The sequence below is a fragment of the Megalops cyprinoides genome, chromosome 2 (genome assembly GCF_013368585.1).
Source record: "Megalops cyprinoides isolate fMegCyp1 chromosome 2, fMegCyp1.pri, whole genome shotgun sequence".
Classification (NCBI taxonomy): Eukaryota; Metazoa; Chordata; class Actinopteri; order Elopiformes; family Megalopidae; genus Megalops; species Megalops cyprinoides.
Genome location: NC_050584.1, coordinates 2,758,059 through 2,774,968, shown reverse-complemented (window position 1 = coordinate 2,774,968; position 16,910 = coordinate 2,758,059). Strand labels below are relative to the sequence as shown.

General features: G+C 43.2%; 1 protein-coding gene across 2 annotated transcripts in view; it reads left to right on the top strand.

Moving 5' to 3' along the window:
* The first annotated feature begins 15,796 nt into the window (after positions 1-15,796).
* Positions 15,797-16,910, top strand: part of lnx1 (ligand of numb-protein X 1) — a 45,172-nt gene continuing 44,058 nt past the window's right edge. For both annotated transcript variants that reach the window (XM_036522693.1, XM_036522692.1), the window contains exon 1: positions 15,797-15,898. The gene's annotated coding sequence lies outside the window, so the exon portion shown is untranslated. The remainder of the gene's footprint in view (positions 15,899-16,910) is intronic.

The following is a 16,910-nucleotide window of genomic DNA, read 5'->3' as shown; positions in this document are numbered from 1 at the left end:
AGAACCACACTGCTAACAAGTCACCACTGGCAGAAGCAGAACTGCTTTGTGGCACTCACATGTGACCTCCAGAGCACGCCCAGATAACCCCACAGGGAAAATCAATAACTACAATAACAATAATAATGAGAAAACTACTAGTACTATTACTACTACTACCACTAATTATTATTATAATGATAATCTCTCCCTCTCTCTCTCGCCCTCTGTCTCCCCTTCAGTCTCTCTCTTCCTCTCTCCCTCTCTCTCTTCCTCCCTCTTCCTCTCTTTCTTTTTCTGTCTCTCTCTCTCTTTCCCATCCCTCTTCCTCTGTTTACCCCCAGTCCCCCCCCCCCCGCCCCGGTCTGTGTGTGCTGAGTCTCTCGCAGGATGAGTGGGGCTATGGGTCTCCTTATGGGCCTCATTAAATGGATGGAGTGAAGAAATTAAATATTCAGGAGCAGATAGTCAAAGTAACAAAAAAGGGCATTTGTGTTGCAAATCATTTCTTGCATCATTGCGTATATTGAGTAATGAGAGCGTAGTGACTCCCTGCTCTCTTTTAATTGTGAAATATTTTCAATTCGGTAAAGAAACAAGCATGATTGTGAGTCTGAAATGCATTGTCTCCACTGCTTTCCACTTTACATCTTGAACACGATTCCTCAACTGCAGACTGTGTGTGTGTGTGTGTGTGTGTGTGTGTGTGCCGTCTATCCTCAACTCTTGTCAGAATCCCTCCCCCAAAAAAAAGTTGTCAGCCCCCCCGAAACAGCTTTGTTGCTTCTGTGTTCAAAGAGATCAGAGGGATGGCAAGCAAACGGCTAAATGATCACAAGAGAGAAAAGGAAGCAGAGAGACTCATGAATATTTATACCTTATAATATCTACAAAGCTCAGAGGACAGCCCTGAAAAACATGCTACTTTCTGAAATGCTGAACAGGGATGTGACTGGATGACTGCTTGTTTGTTTGCTGTTGTTTGTGTGGAGGGAACTGGGTTAGTCTAATCTGAACTGGAGGTGCTGTGACCATTCTGTGAGGGTCAGGCTAGAGGGCCGAGTTAGTCTAATCTGAACTCAAGGTGACTGTTTTATGAGTGTGAGGCTAAATTCACTGAAGAAGAAGGCTCAGTATGTGGCTCAATATGTGGCCCCAGTTAATGTTGAGTTGAATTAAATAAAAACAGCTGTATAGAGTAGGAAGTGCTGTGCCAACTACTGCTGTAATTAGCAGGAAGTAGGTGCGTGTAACTTGCTAAAAGGCATTTGGACTTCACATTACCTGCCCTGATTCAAGAGGCCGCAGCACAAAATTAAAAGTTTACAGAAGAAAGCTGGACGTTTTTGCTGTATGGAGCTGTTTTCTGTGAAAACACATCATCACAGTAAAATGTGATTTGAGAAAGCAAGATATGAAATGAATTCACATATGAATTAAATCCACTGGGATAAAGAAACAGAAGAGCAGGGAACAGAAAAGAACAAACAGAATAACATTTTTAAAATGTTTAGCAGAAGAGGTTAAAGGCTCAGGGCAAGGCTTGTGTTGAGAAACATCTTAGCCACATCTGCAACACTAAAGAGAGAGCTCATGGTCCCTCACACTGGTACATATGTACATCTTTATGGTTTTTCAAATATCATATTACCCCAGATGTAAACACAGGAGAAGTGATGCCTTTGATTCTAAGGGTGAGAATTAACAAGTTATGATTGAACTAATTGCAGAGTTCTTTTTCTTTTTGTAATTCAACTTCTTATTGTTCAACAGTCAAAAACATTGTACATCACAGTATTCCGTAATCACCGGTTACATATTCAGCTGCTTGTCATTACCAGCAAAACACAATCGACACAAAAGTACATGGAAATCAAACAATTGTGAAGAAGTCCCACACATTCATCCCGTTTTTATATGCAGCCAGAAATGATCCCACGTTCTTTGCATTTCACCTTCATTATTTAGTCTTCCCAACATATTCTCATAAGAAGCAATTTCAATCATCCCATTAATCCAATCCTTCACTTCTGGGGTTCTGGGGCATTCCCAGTGCCGTGAAACCATTCTGGCAGCCACAATGCAACCAACCTTAACAAGGATAAATGCATTTTTTGCAATGTTGGGTACCACTGATTTATCCCCAAGCAGGCATAATCGTGGTTCCACAGGTAAATCAACCCCCAGCCATTCTTCGAATATTCCTAGAATTTTGCACCAAAAGGGATAAACAAAAGAAAATTCCGAAATCATATGCAAATAAGTTCCCTCCTTGTCATTGCATTTCCAACACAAATTATTTACAGCTATCCCCACCCTATATAGCCTAGATGGTGTATAATAATATCTATGTATTATTTTGTACTGAAGGAATTTTCCCCTAGCTTCCCTTATGTTTTTACACACATTGGAAAGGATGCCCAACCAATCATTATCATCTACATTAATCCCCAAATCCTTCTGCCATATCGTTTTCAGATTATTACAAGTGCCCGCAGTTTCACTAATCATTGATTTGTAACACACAGAAGCGGTCTGAACTTAACGTGGTAACTGTAGATAAGCATACACAGGATTCTCATTTGTATTAAATTTGTTCTCGACACAGTGCATAATTTGCAGATATTTCCAAAAATCTCCTTGGACCCCAATATGATTAATTAATTCAGCGCAAGACCTAAAAATTCCATTCTCATACAAATCCTTAACTACTGACGCTCCTTTGAGCTGCCATTGCTTCCAGAACACCACTGCTTTACCAATACGGATTTCCAGATTATTCCACATTGATGCATATGATTGTCTATAATGTGATGCCCTACACAATTTATGAATTTTGCTCCATACATATATTGAGTGTATCGTTACTGGATTTGAGTTACATTTCACTCCAGAGCACTGTGACAGAATACCAATGGGATAGAATGGTGAGGCCAGTCTCTGTTCTACAGTATCTTAATCCAGTCCAAGTCCGAGTCCGTCTCACCCCAATGTTTGGCCAGCTTGGCCATTTCAAAAGAAAGATTATACATCCTTACATCTGGTAGTCCAAGGCCCCCTCTATCCCTTGGGGCACAGAGTTTGCTCATTTTAATCCGGGGCCTTTTTCCTTCCCATAGAAAGTCCTTTATAATATTGTCATATCTTGTAATGATACAGTCTGGAATATTCACAGGTATCATCATGGATATATAATTGAATTGTGGGGCAATAACCATTTAACAATGTTAGCTTTGCCCCACAAAGAAAGTTTCAGCTGTTTCCATTTCCATAATATCATGTTTTACCTTTGTCAGCAGTGGTTCATAGTTTAACATCATAATATCATCCAAATTCTGAGTCAGTTTCACACCAAGATAAGTCATACTCTTTGGAACCCATTTGAAGCCAAATCCAGTCACAGTATGGGAACAAAATGTTTTGGATAATGGCATATTGTCAGATTTCCCCCAATTTATTTTATAACCTGACACACTTGAATATAATTCTATTTTGCTCATTAATGGATGTAAAGATTTGAGAGGGTCACAAGATATCACCAAAATATCATCTGCATACAACATTAATTTATGTCCAATTCCATCTTCTGCCCCTCTGACTCCTATAATGTTTGAATCCGCCCTAATCATAATGGCCAGAGGTTCTAATACTATGATAAATAATAGAGTGGACAATGGGCACCCCTGACGAGTGCCCCTAGAAATTGTAAAAAAGGAGGAAGTCATGCCATTAGTCATTACTGCTGCTCTAGAAATTTTATATAATAAACTAACCCATGACTTAAAATTATGTCCAAAACCAAAATTCGACAGGGCTGCAGCCAAAAATCCCCATTCCACCCAGTAAAATGCCTTTTTGGCATCCAAGGATATAGCCACAATGGGGGTATCAGATGCATTAACCTTCTCACGTTGTCAGCCAAAGACCTTCCCTTGATGAAGTCCACCTGATCTTTATGAATTATACTTGGTAGAACCTTCTCCAACCGTGATGCCAGAATTTTTGCTAACACCTTGCAATCCACGTTGATAAGACTCACTGGCCTAAAATTAGCAGGATCAAGTATATCTCTATCTTTCTTGGGTAACAGTGTTATCAATGTTTTCATGAACGTATTAGGTAATTCTCCAGCTTCAAATGCTTCTGTATAGACTTCCGTTAGAATTGGGGCCAGTATATCACCAAACGTTTTATAATATTCAATTGGAAAGCCGTCCACCCCTGGTGATTTTCCAGATTTCATAGAGGCTATTGCAGCTTTGACCTCCTCTTGCGTAATGGGAAGATCTAAAGACTCAGCTTGCAAAACCTCTAATTTGGGTAAATCTACATTTGAAAAGAAGTGCTTCAGTTTTTCCTCATCCACACTACATGAATAGGTATATAGATGTTCATAAAACTTCTGAAAAACTTCATTTATTTCCTTTGTAGTTGATACCATAGTATCTCTTTTCCTAAATGCTGGAATAATGTTAGCTACATTTTGTTGTTTTAATTGTCTGGACGGAAGCTTGCCTGCTTTTTCACCTCCTTCGTAAAACCTCGTCCGTAGTCTAAATAGCGCATATTCATCCTTTCTATTATATATATCATGTAGCTGATATTTATATTTACAAATATCCTGATATAAATTATTAGAGTAATATCTAGCCAGCTCCTTCTCTAGTGCACAAATTTTTGTTTCTAAATTCTTAACTAAGTCTGTTCCTTCCTTTTTCTTTCTAGCTGCATGTGCAATCAGTTTCCCTTTTACATATGCCTTTAAGGCCTCCCAAACAGAAGCCAATCTCTCAGTACTACCCACATTTAAATTAAAAAAGGAGGTCAGATCTTCGGCCAACAACGTGCTAAATTCTTCATCTTGCAATAATGCAGTGTTTAAACGCCACCTACCCTTTCTACCTGTTTCTGGATTCAAAGCCATATCTATCTCCACAGTTGCGTGGTCTGACAATACTATTGCTCCAATTTTACAGTCTTTTACCTGATCAATAATAGAATTTGACAGTAAGTAAAAATCTGTCCTTGAGTGAGATTTATGACAATGAGAAAAAAAGTGTACACTCTTTCCTTTGGATTAACCAGCTGCCAAATGTCAATCAATCCCAAATCCTCTGCTAACATACGAAGGGCAACCCTATCCCTTGGCATAGAAGGTCCCTGATATTTACTCTTATCCAAGACCCCATCCATAACCTGATTTAAGTCCCCTGCTAAGATTATTTGCCCCCCTTTGTCCCCAAGAATTTTATTTACTTTATTATTAAAAAATGGATCCGCTTTGTTGGGGGCGTATACATCGCATAATATCACTTTAACTCCATTAATGAGGGCTTCTATACATATAATCCTCCCCTCATTGTCCTTGGTTTCTGTTAACATTACAAAATTAAGCCTTTTATTAATTAGGATCATTACCCCATTTTGCTTGCTCATGAACGAGGAATGAAAAACATGTCCCACCCAGTCTCGTTTGAATTTAAGTGCTTCTATATCTTTTACATGACTCTCTTGCACAAAAGCAATATCCACTTGTTTATGCTTAAGATATGACAGGACTTTTCGTCTCTTAATTGGACTTCCACAGCTGTTAATATTCCATGTTATAAACCTAACATGACTACCTATGAATACAAGTTAAGCGCAGACTGTCATGCATGTAACCAAATATATTACGTGATTGCCCCATACTGAAGAATGACGTGTTAAACCGTGATGTACATTCATTCAAATTTAACAAAAACAGTTGAACCTTTCAGTCACAAGAACTACTTTCTGCAACACCATATTCTCCAACAAAGAGGAACAACCTATAATAGAATAGAATAAAATTGAATAGAATGCCTTTATTGTTATTGCACATTGTTGTACAACGAAATTTGCTGTGCAGCCCCTGAGACGGTACATTAATATTCTACACATGTACACACACACAAACACACAATAGAAAAAATATATATACAAAAGAAAAGAAATATATTAAAATATAATGAAAATATAATATAAATAAATGAATAGAATAAAAAAGAAGTGGCATATCAAAAGCTACAGTTTTATATTGCACTTATGCTATTGCACCATGAAGAAATATTATTGCACTGTGGCAAGAAGTACAACTGTACCAGTATTATTGCACTTCTAGACACTATTGCACGTTATACACAGATGGTATGGGAATACTATTCCAGTTGTGGGGGGGGGGGTTAGTGGGGTCAGTGTTTTATGGAGTTCAGTCCAGTAATGGTTCTGGGGTAAACGCTGTTTTTGAGCCTGGAAGTGCGGGACTTTAAGGCCCTGTAGCGCCTTCCAGATGGCAGCAGAGAGAAGAGGTGATGGCAGGGGTGAGTTGCATCCCTCAGAATGCTGCTGGCTCTGCGGAGGCAGCGTGATCTGAAGGTGTCTTCCAGTGAGGGCAGGGGGAGACCAATTATTTCCTGGGCTGTGTTTATGACTCTCTGGAGAGCTCTCCTGTATGCTGCTGTGCAGTTGGCATACCATGCTGTAATACAGTATGTCAATACACTCTCAACAGAGCAGTGGTAGAAGGACACAAGCAGCTCCGTGGACAAGTTGGTCTTCCTAAGCATCCTTAAAAAGTATAGCTGCTGTTGAGCCTTCTTGACCAGAGCAGTGGAGTTGACTGTCCATGTGAGGTCCTCTGTGATGTGGGTTCCTAGAAACTTGAAACTAGAAACCCTCTCCACCACTTCTCCTTTGATGTTTAGAGGAGAGAGGTCCTCGTGGTGTCTCTTGAAGTCTATGATGAGTTCTTAAGTTTTTTTGATGTTCAGTGATAACAACCTCTACCCCAAACTGAACAGGAAAGAAAAGAAAATGAAATAACAAAAAAGAACGGTCATACCAACAACGAAGATGGTCTCCATCCACAAAACCCCAAATTCCGGTCCGTAGAGTGCTGAGTCAGCTATTCAGCCCTGCCTTGGCTTTCAAAACTGATCCCTGACAGCACAGTCGTTCAACTCCCCATCCACCCACCACACCTACACCTGCATATACTCCATTTTTAACAATCTTACAAGAACAATTGTCCTGTTACTCTGTTGCTCCGCATTGCTGAACTTTGATGAACATTGATGAACTGCTCTGCATCTGTACTCGATGTAAATGGATACGCCAGTGTACATTTCACGTTGATGCTCCTCAACATCTTCTGTGAATTCCCTCCGTTTTCTGGGCAACTCTCTCGATATATCGGGGAAAAAGGAGATCTTACATCCCTCCCATTCGATCGTTCCTTTGTGTTCTTCCGCTTGTAGTACTTTCTCCTTGGCTGACGAACGCAGAAACTTAATCAACACTGTTCTCAGTGGTTTATCAGCATTGGGCCTGGGAGTGCCGGCGTGATGAGCCCTCTCGAACTCTCCGTCCAGATCAATCTCTAGCCCCTCCGATAAGATTTTTTGCACACACTCGATCATTCCACCTGCTTCCAGCCCCTCCTTCAGACCGATCAGCCTCACGTTATTGTGGCAGCTCATATTTTCTAACTCCTCAATTCGATTCCACATAACTTCTAGGCGCTTATCATGCCGCTGGCCGTCATCAACTAGCTTCGAGGTAACGTCCTCCATGTTAGATATGCGGCCTTCCGCTTCATCAAGCCTTTCTTGGATTGCATTCACGGAACATTTTAGGTCGGTGACCACTTCTTTAATTGACGACACATCCGTCGCTACCACTCGTAATGTAGAGTTCATCGTACTCATTTCGGATAACAAGTCATCCATCTTGGAATCTTGGTCTGCCTGCTGGGCATATGATGATTCGAAGTCTGTCTGGTAGCCATACGGCTCGTTGTTATCCCTTTGAAGTATTTGTGGAGGACAACATCTGCAATCCAACGCACCTTCTATATTGCACAGTTAGTTAACCACAACTGGAACACTAGTTCTGATAAAAAAGTGGAGTAAATATGCTCAGAAGAACTGAATACATTGGTGGACCTACGGAGCTACACAACTACACTGCCATCTTCCTCATGTGACTCCTGCAGAGCTCTTTTTCATGGTCTTTGTGAACAGATATTTCTGACATTGATTGGCATGTGTTTGCATAAAGCCACTAATGAATCAAACAGCACTACTGAGGGTCCTGCACTGTCTTTCCCTAACGATACAACATCACTAGACAGAAGTGAGTGTGTGTGTGTGTGTGTGTGTGTGTGTGTGAGTGTGCGTGTGTGTGTGTGTGTGTGTGTGTGTGTGTGTGTGTGTGTGTGTGTGTGTGTGTGTGTGCATATGTGTGTGGGAATGTATGAGAGTGTGTGTGTGTATCTGTGTACGTTTTTTTGCATTTGTCTTAAGCCTGAAACCCCTCCAGCCTTGTCAGTGGAGAGAATTATAGCCAATCAGATCATCTCTCTGCTACCAAGGGCAGCCAGTCTTGTGTCCCCTGTGTGACTGACAGGTGGCGATCACAAGGGTCAGTGCCACGCCTCCGGGGATGGCCAGGATAACGAGGCTGTCCTCCTGCCTGCATCTGCCCCCCCCCCAGAGCCACGGTCCCCTCCCTTGTGGGGGCCTCATGTTTCTGACGGGGAGAGACGCGCTTGCATTTGTCTTTATCTTCGGTGCGGCGTGACGTTACCTTATTGGCGTTATGGGTTATTTAGTGCCAAGTCGCTGCAGACAGCCACTCTGGTCAGGTACAGATTGATGATGCATGAGCCGGGTGAATAAGGATGTTTAGGTGCGCTTTCCCCCTGGTCTTTTATCACTTTTAGCACTTTTTGAATTCCCCTGTCTCTGAATCTCTCTCTGAAGCCCCTTCCCTCTCAATCTTTCTCTCAATCCCCTCCCTCTGAATCTCTCTCTGAATCTCACCCTCTTTGAATCCCCTCTCCCTGATCCCCCTCCCTCTGAATCTCTCTCTGAATCTTGTCCTCTCTGAATCTTGTCGTCTCTGAATCTTGTCCTCTCTGAATCCCCTCTCTCTGAATCCCCCTGTCTGTGAATCACAGAAGACAGGGCAGAGTTCACAGCACAAAGCAGGGATCATGACCCATGTGGATGTCGCTAAGACAGCATTTTGCTTCAGAGTTGTGGGGTTCACTTCAGTAGAGGTGTAATGCAGGTAATTTCACTGTGCCAGCAGTTCCCTTAGAGTCAAGCTGAGTGATTCCCGGGTGCTGGGCAGCTGTGTGAGCTCTTCCTGAGAGGAAGTGTGTCTGTAATCAGCGGGCTGGTGGAACTGGGTTTGAAAAAGGAGAGATATTCTGCTCCTCCTCCCCGAGCCTTCCTCCAGGCCTGCTCATGACTTACAGAATCCATCTGAAATGTATCATCATATTACAGTTTTTTATTACTGTATAGCCAAGCAACTTTCATTGTCAGCAATGCATACTTTGTGAGCAATTCAACCGAGAAGAAGGGATGGGAATTTGGACACAGGCTGCGTCTATCGGGCTTTAAGGGTTAAAAGACATTTTTAGTGACAATTGCAAGTGACAAATAATTTTTTAAGGATTTTTCCAGAGACCCCCCAAAATTTTGCTGTTGAGGCTTTCAGGGGTCTCAAGTGTCAATCAAGGGGTCTTGGACACCCCGAGACCCCCCGTATTTCGCACCCTGGGTGTGGGGGATTGTAGGGGTGGATAAGATATGCTAAAGATTTTTTCTAAAGGTTCAAGGAATAGGAGAATGTTGCAGTAAATGTGAAATTCATAAAGATTTGATCCAAAGTACAGAGGACACCCACCATGGATCAGCATTAGGGCTACAGCAGACGTCTGGTGGTAGTATCATGTGTTGTTGTTTCACTTACTGTACTAGAAATGAAAAGCATCTGTAACTTTTTGTTGTACTATAGTATACCTCAGAAATTGTAGCATAGAGCTGTCATGAGGCATATTGCAGCATTTCAGATTTATTTGTTTGGTATTACAATATGTACTGTAAACTTTAGTTTACTTTCCTTTTTTGCAATGCAGCACTAATCTATGCAAAAACAGAGGATACGGCAACACATAATATATGCATTTTGCAATGCTTCAAGTTGTTTCTGTTTTTTAGTCCATTGTATTTTGAGTGACACAGTAGTCTTGCTGGGAGAGAGCATTTGCTATAGTTATGGCAGCACGACTCACTTTTGGGTGAAGTATGGAGTGTTTTGGTGGTTGTAGTGCATTCTGCACAAAATATTAACTGATGTGCTCATATGCATGGTTGTTAAGCACACTGTGTGAGGAGTTTTGAAAAAGTGGCCACGATATAAGTGTGAAAAAGGTTGTAAAAAACTGTAATTTGTCAGCGTGCAGAAAATTGAAATTGATGGGAGAATGTTTAGAGACGTGAGACTCTACACCGGGATGGCCGGGGTGCTGTGGTGTCCCCCATGCCATCGAAGCAGGTGAATTCAGCAATGCCCTGCGTGTTAAGAGAATGCGCCTCAATTGCTCAGCATCCCACAGTGGTGACACTGGAGCTGTGCTGCTCAGAGCAGGAGGTTTGGACTCCTAGTGCTGCTGACATTTCACTCCGATCAGCCAGTCGCGACCAGATCACTCATGTAAATAAGCGGGATTGAGAGAGACGTTAAAAGGATCCTCCAGGCTCTGGCCTTGTCCTCCCATCTGCGCTCTGTTAAAGGAGGGCCTTTAATCCTTGCTATGAAGATGTCAGAATGCAGTGTGTGTGTGTGTGTGTGTGTGTGTGTGTGTGTGAGAGAGTATGCGTGTGTGAATATGTGTGTGAGTGTGTGTGTGTGTGTATGCGTGTGTGTATGAGTGTGTGTGTGTGTGAGTATGCATGTGTGTATGTATGTGTGTGTGTGTGAGTATGCATGTATGTGTGCATGTCTGTGTGTGTGTGTGTGTGTATGTGTGTGTGAGTATGCATGTGTGTATGTATGTGTGCGTGTGTGCATGTTTGTGTGTGTGTGTGTGAGTATGCATGTGCATGTGAATGTGTGTGTGTGTGTGTGTGTGTGTCTGCGCGTGTGTGTGTCTGCGCGTGTGTGTGCCTGCGCGTGCGCGTGTGTGTGTGTGTGTGAGTGGGTGCATGTCTGTTTGTGTGCTAAACCACTGCAGCTACTGCTAAACTACTAAGGCTACCGCTAAACTACTGCAGATACTGCTAAAGCATCACAGCTACCGCTAAACCACTGCAGTGAAAGGATTAGTGTTTGGGTCCTGGGTGAATATTGGGGTAGTGTGGGAGTGTATTGGGGTAGTGTGGGGTAGTGTGGGACTATAGTGCGGTAGTGTGGGAGTGTAGTGGGGTCGAGTGTGATAGTAGGAATGGGAGTATTGTCCTTTTCCACATAATCACACCTTTTCTGTCAGGTCATCATGGGTATTAGTGACCAGCAGGCCCGTATATCTCTGAAAGATGGCCCAGTTATGACCCTGAGATTAAAACGACGTCCTGAGATTACCTTTAAATCTCCTGTCTAAATACAGCCACAAACAAGCAGCCAAAACCATGACATAGCTTACTCCCAACACGCTGACACTCCCTCAGCACAGTGCACAGCTCCACGGGGCTGTGTAAATGCATTGGAGCTGTGCAGGACAGTAACACACACTCACACTCACACACACACACACACACATACACAGGCTGCACACTCACAGGATCAGCAGATAGAGGTGTCTCAGAAACATGCCTGCATTCCACGCCATCGCTACTCAGGAAGTGAGAGTTAGATCTGCTGTGTCCAGTCACATGCAGGGTGCTATCAGACAAAAAGGACCCTCCAAATGAAAGTGTGACCTCTTTACCCCCACGGGCTTTGACCTTTCCCATATATGTAAAACACAGGGTCTGTGTGTATGTGTGTGTGTGTGTGTGTTTGTGTGTGTGTGTGTGTGTGAAAGTGTATGTGTTTGAGCATTTGTATTCAGTAAAATCACTGACTATGTGCAAAACACTATTTAGACATGCACAGGTGCATAACCATATCTTTTACAAATTGTTGTTTTCACTCCCAACAGTGCCTCTCTGGTCTTTTCAAACACACTGAGAATTAGGGTGATTATTGCACTTCACAGACTTGTACAAATGAAAGAGCAGACTGCAGTTTGTGGCTTGATACTGCAGCTGTTGTGCCACTGTGTACAACAAAGAGAATCAGTCATAATTACAGTGTCACAGAACTGACTTTGGCTTCATAACTGCAGGTTAAATGAGAAGATTCTGCTGAACATTAGGAGGTAGAATAAAAACATCAGTATAATATTTTGCAATGTCAATCTGCAAACTGTTGTGATATTGTCTATACGTAACTGTGTATGTATGTGTGATTCTCAGATTCTCAACAGAGCAGCGCTGCAGCTCCACATTCAACAAAATGAACACTAAAAAAGCAGCATCTGGGAGAAGGTCATTCCCCTCTCAGTCACCGCGGCAACCGCATATTTCTCATGTAACGTGTTAGAGCTCAGTGGTACTGTTGGAGGCCACATTACATTACATTCAGCCCACAGTTCCTGTATCACACACTGACTTACAGACAGACATACAGCTATGGGATGGCAGTGTGCATAGTGGTAAGGTTGCTGGTTCAATTCCCAACTGGGGTACTGATGCTGTACCCTTGGGCAAGGTACTTAACACAGAATTGCCTCAGTAAATATCCACCTGTAAAAATGGATAAAATGTAGACGGGTAAAATTTTGGTTCAAGTGCTCCACTCTGTATATCACAACACAGTGATGCCCAGCAACCAGCAAGGTGTTCATTCAGGTCTGTTCCAAAGGGCATGGAGAGAGGGTGGGGCTGTTCAGGGGAGACTGTTCATCTTAACACAGATCAAACCGAAACACACAGGTATGAACTCTGACACTCAAGAGCAGGGCTGCATTAAGCCTCCCTGGGGCCCAGGGCTAACACACCTCCCGGGGCCCTATGTCTGCGATTTTCAACCGGAAAACTAAAACCCAAGTAGCAAAGCATGTTATTCGAACCAAAACCAACGTTTGATTTGGGTTGTATTTTGGTGTTCAACAAAACTGACATGTAAACTACATCCACCAAACGTGTTTATTGACACCAATGGAAGGAACCCAATAAGAAATGTTTCTTAAACGTCAGGTGTTAAACACAACGTTTAAAAATGAACGCATCTGACAGTCACCGATACCAAAGTTTAACAAAGATGTTGATTTGGTATCAACAGCAACTGTGGAAGCCCAATAACCGACATGACTGACACGTTCTAAATAAGTGTTAAACACAGCGTTAAATACAGAGGTGGAAAACCCTGGCTTCAGAAAGTAAAAGTCCTGCCACGTATTTGTTCCACCCATACACTACACCAGCTGAATTTAATTAGCAGAACTCTTCAGCCAGGTAGAGGAGCTAATTAGTGAAATCACCTTGTTTAGTGAATGGCTAGAACAAATGGTAGGACTTTTACTTTCTGAAGCAGGGGTTTTCCACCTCTGGTTAAATAACGAACATATCTGAAACCTATTTCTAACGGTGGTGTGATTTTTAGACAGAATACCGACATGTTAAAAAACATAAACATGTTTACCACATGTTGTCACGATTCGGATTGTCAGAATCGCGGACTGAATCTTTAACCTTTTCGCACGTGACTTATTTTTATGCTATGTAGCGCTCGTGTTACGTTTTCATTAGCGTTATTAAGCGTCCCATAGTTTTCATTTCGCATTTGCTATATTTTTATGTTAAGTCGCTGTTTCCTCAAAGCTAAAATTAGCTAGAATTTTTCCAATCTGGTTTTCTAAACGCACCAGTTTTAGCATACTCGCTAAACGGCTAATCACACTGGTGTGGCCGTACGCGCGAAAGGGTTAAATTTCGTGAGCTATTTTCGTCTTGCAGCAGATGAAGACATGCGGAGGCTACTTACGGTTGAGTTGATGCAGATGCACGTACTTCCCAAAAAGGTCATCAAGTTGAGCTGTTGTAAAGGGCTTGGTAAATAATGATGTTTTTGTTAGAATAATACTTGAGAATTGCAAGTTACTGTGGCTACCCCACATACCTACAACAGACTGAAGACGAAATAAATGAATCACATTCCGCACGCATCAGTGAAAATTGGCACAAGTCTGAATCAATGCAAGTGCCAAAGAACCTTTTATCGTATTTTCTAATAGCCTCGTGAGACATCGCTGTGAAGTGACTTGCCTACAAACACCACTCTCACTGACACTGACGATTAATTGTTGCCACAAGACAATGTAGGCTACTCTACAGGTGGGAAACTGGACCAACATGTTCAGTATAAAATCAAAACACAAAAAAATCAACGTAATCTGCTATTCCCGGGGCCCCCTAGTGGCCGGGGCCCTGGGCTGCAGCCCATGTTGCCCAATAGGTTAACGCGGCCCTGTTCAAGAGTGTGCTCTGTGTACATCTGTGTGTGTGTGAGAGTGAAGTGACAGTTGGCATAGGGAGCAATGGCACCATGTTGTGCTGCAGAGGAGGATTGTGGGAAGTCAATGCACAGAGACAGTAGGACTGTGCAGCCCTTTGGCTGGTAAACAGAGGAAGTGGATTCAGCCACAGTTTACCACAGCTGCGCTTGCACACTCAGCCCGTTTGAGGAAATCACCTCGACTGCGTGAACAAACAACCAGAAACCTGACACCTGAGCCCTGGGGGCTCTGCTGGGCTAGGAGCCCAGTGCATTATGGTTAAGAGCCCAGTGCATTATGGGTTTGATGAGTGCACACCACCAATCAGCTCTCCTTTGATCTAATATGCAAGTTATGAGTCACCGGTTGCTCTATTGTGATGCAGCGGCACTTGTTGCCACGGCAACGATGACCCTTGGATGATGTCACGGCCACAGGCGGTTTGCGGTGGTGTTTGAGGTATGCAGGTTTGGTGAGGTGAGCTGCAAGTCAGGGCACGCTCTGGGTACAGCTCTGTGTGTCTGCGTAAGACAGGCTGGATGCAGCCGCACTCATTTCACTGACAAATTTCTCCATTTTTCAGAGCTATTCTGTTTCTCTCTGCATCTCTACAGTAAAGCACACACTCACTGTTTCATCACAGAGCCTGTGTTTAGCTGGAATGACTCCTGTCTGCAGCGTGTTTTGACGAGAACCGACTGGTCAGAAACATGTCCCTGTCTGTCCCTTCATGAATGGCTGCTCCTTGGTCTGTGGCAGCGCTGTGATCCCCGCTGACATGGCACAGTACCTACATAAATATGCCCTTCTCCCCCACCCCACACTGAGGATGACCTCCTCTGGTGCCACAGCCAGGACCCTGGCAGTCCTTTAGGGGAAAATTATTAACTCAGAAATATTATGAATGGTTAAGAGCAAGCTCCCACCACTCCGCTCCGACAGCCTGATCCTCAGCGTTCACTGGAAAACTCCTCTCCTCTGTTTTTCTTTTATGTTTTCCTCTCCTTTGTTGACAGCCGCCTTCTCGCCCTGCCCAGAACAGGTTAGTCCAGTCAGTGTGACTTTCCCTCTGCCTCATCACTCGACTCGGTTTACAGGGTCCACACTGATCCTGGTGGCAGTTTGGCCACAGTGAAACACACCTGACAGGCGTTCAGTTAAGACCAGCCTGGTTTTCTGCTTACACTTGACTGTGACTCGGTGTGAGCATGGATGCGGCCTGGATTGGACCTGGTTGTGATTCTGTCTGGACCTGGTTATTATTTGACTTGGACCAAGCTTTGAGTTGGATTAAACTTGGCTGCGATTTGGTTTGTGCCTAGCCGTGACCCTGTGAGACTCTCACAAATCAGCATGTTCCTGCTCGCTGCCCTCAGCCAATAAGAACGCTGCATTTGCATGCTCAGCCTCCAGCCAATGAGCTGCAGCGGTGAGAGGGACAAAGTCCCCTGAGGTTTACTGTGTTAGCTCCTTCCTTTCTCCGCAGTGATCTTGGATAACACCCTTCTCAGGTAACACCTGCACAGGTAGCAGTGCTCTCAGGGACGACACACTGGCTCCACACACCTGGTAAGTTTGGGAGGCACTTTAATGCCCTGTTTTATTTATTTCATCGAATTCTACAACACGATGAAACACACACACTCAGCCGTGTTATCAAATGGTAAAAGGATAACTACCTGAAACAGCTGACGAAGTTTATGTGTGGGTAACTGAATACTAAATCCTTAGTCAAAGAATGCCCTTTGTAATGGACGGTGATTCAGACACAGTTTATGCGCTTTAACAGCAGGGTCAAACTTTCGGTCTGCAGTCTCATGTGGGTTGACAGATGCGCTTCGGGTTGTCAATAACAGCGGTAAATAATGCTGAGCTCCATTTATTCTAAATAAACTCAAATAAAATCACTCATCTGAAGCTTCTGGAAAAGGGGTGGCCATTCTGAGCTCCTGACTGCCAGGAAGAGTGTGACACATAGATGAATATTAATGCAGATTCCCAGACTGTGCATACCTGTTCATCCCTCCTGTGCTCCACCTGAACACGGAGTGGGCTGCACTCGATTGAGGGTACATTTTAAAGACTGCGTCTGCCAGCTCTGACTGGGGAGGGCCGTCAGCATGAGCATTGCAGCACCAGCTATTCCTACTGTCTGAAGCCTTAATCATTAATACAGTCCAGTTATTTCACAGTACACCTCCAACCCAAGACTGCACTCATGCAGTCCTCTGTAGTGTAAAAACCTTCTCTTTGTAGTATAAAACCTTTCACTCTGTAGTCTAAATGCTTCCTGTATGTAGTGTACGTTTCTAGACTGTAGTGTAAAAGCTTCCAGAGTGTAGTACAACGTATAAGAGTTTCCAGTCTGCAATATAAAAGTTTCCAGACTGTAGTGTTAAAGTTTCTAGACTATAGTGTGAAAGTTGCCAGTCTGTAGTGTAAACAGGCCTGCTTACAGTGTAAAATGTGCTCTCTGTAGTGTCCGATAAAATGAGAGTGCAGGCACACACAGAGGTATGAACATAGTTAAAATGTCTAAAAATAGCACAAGAGGTCTGTAACATGCTCCCAATACAGGAAT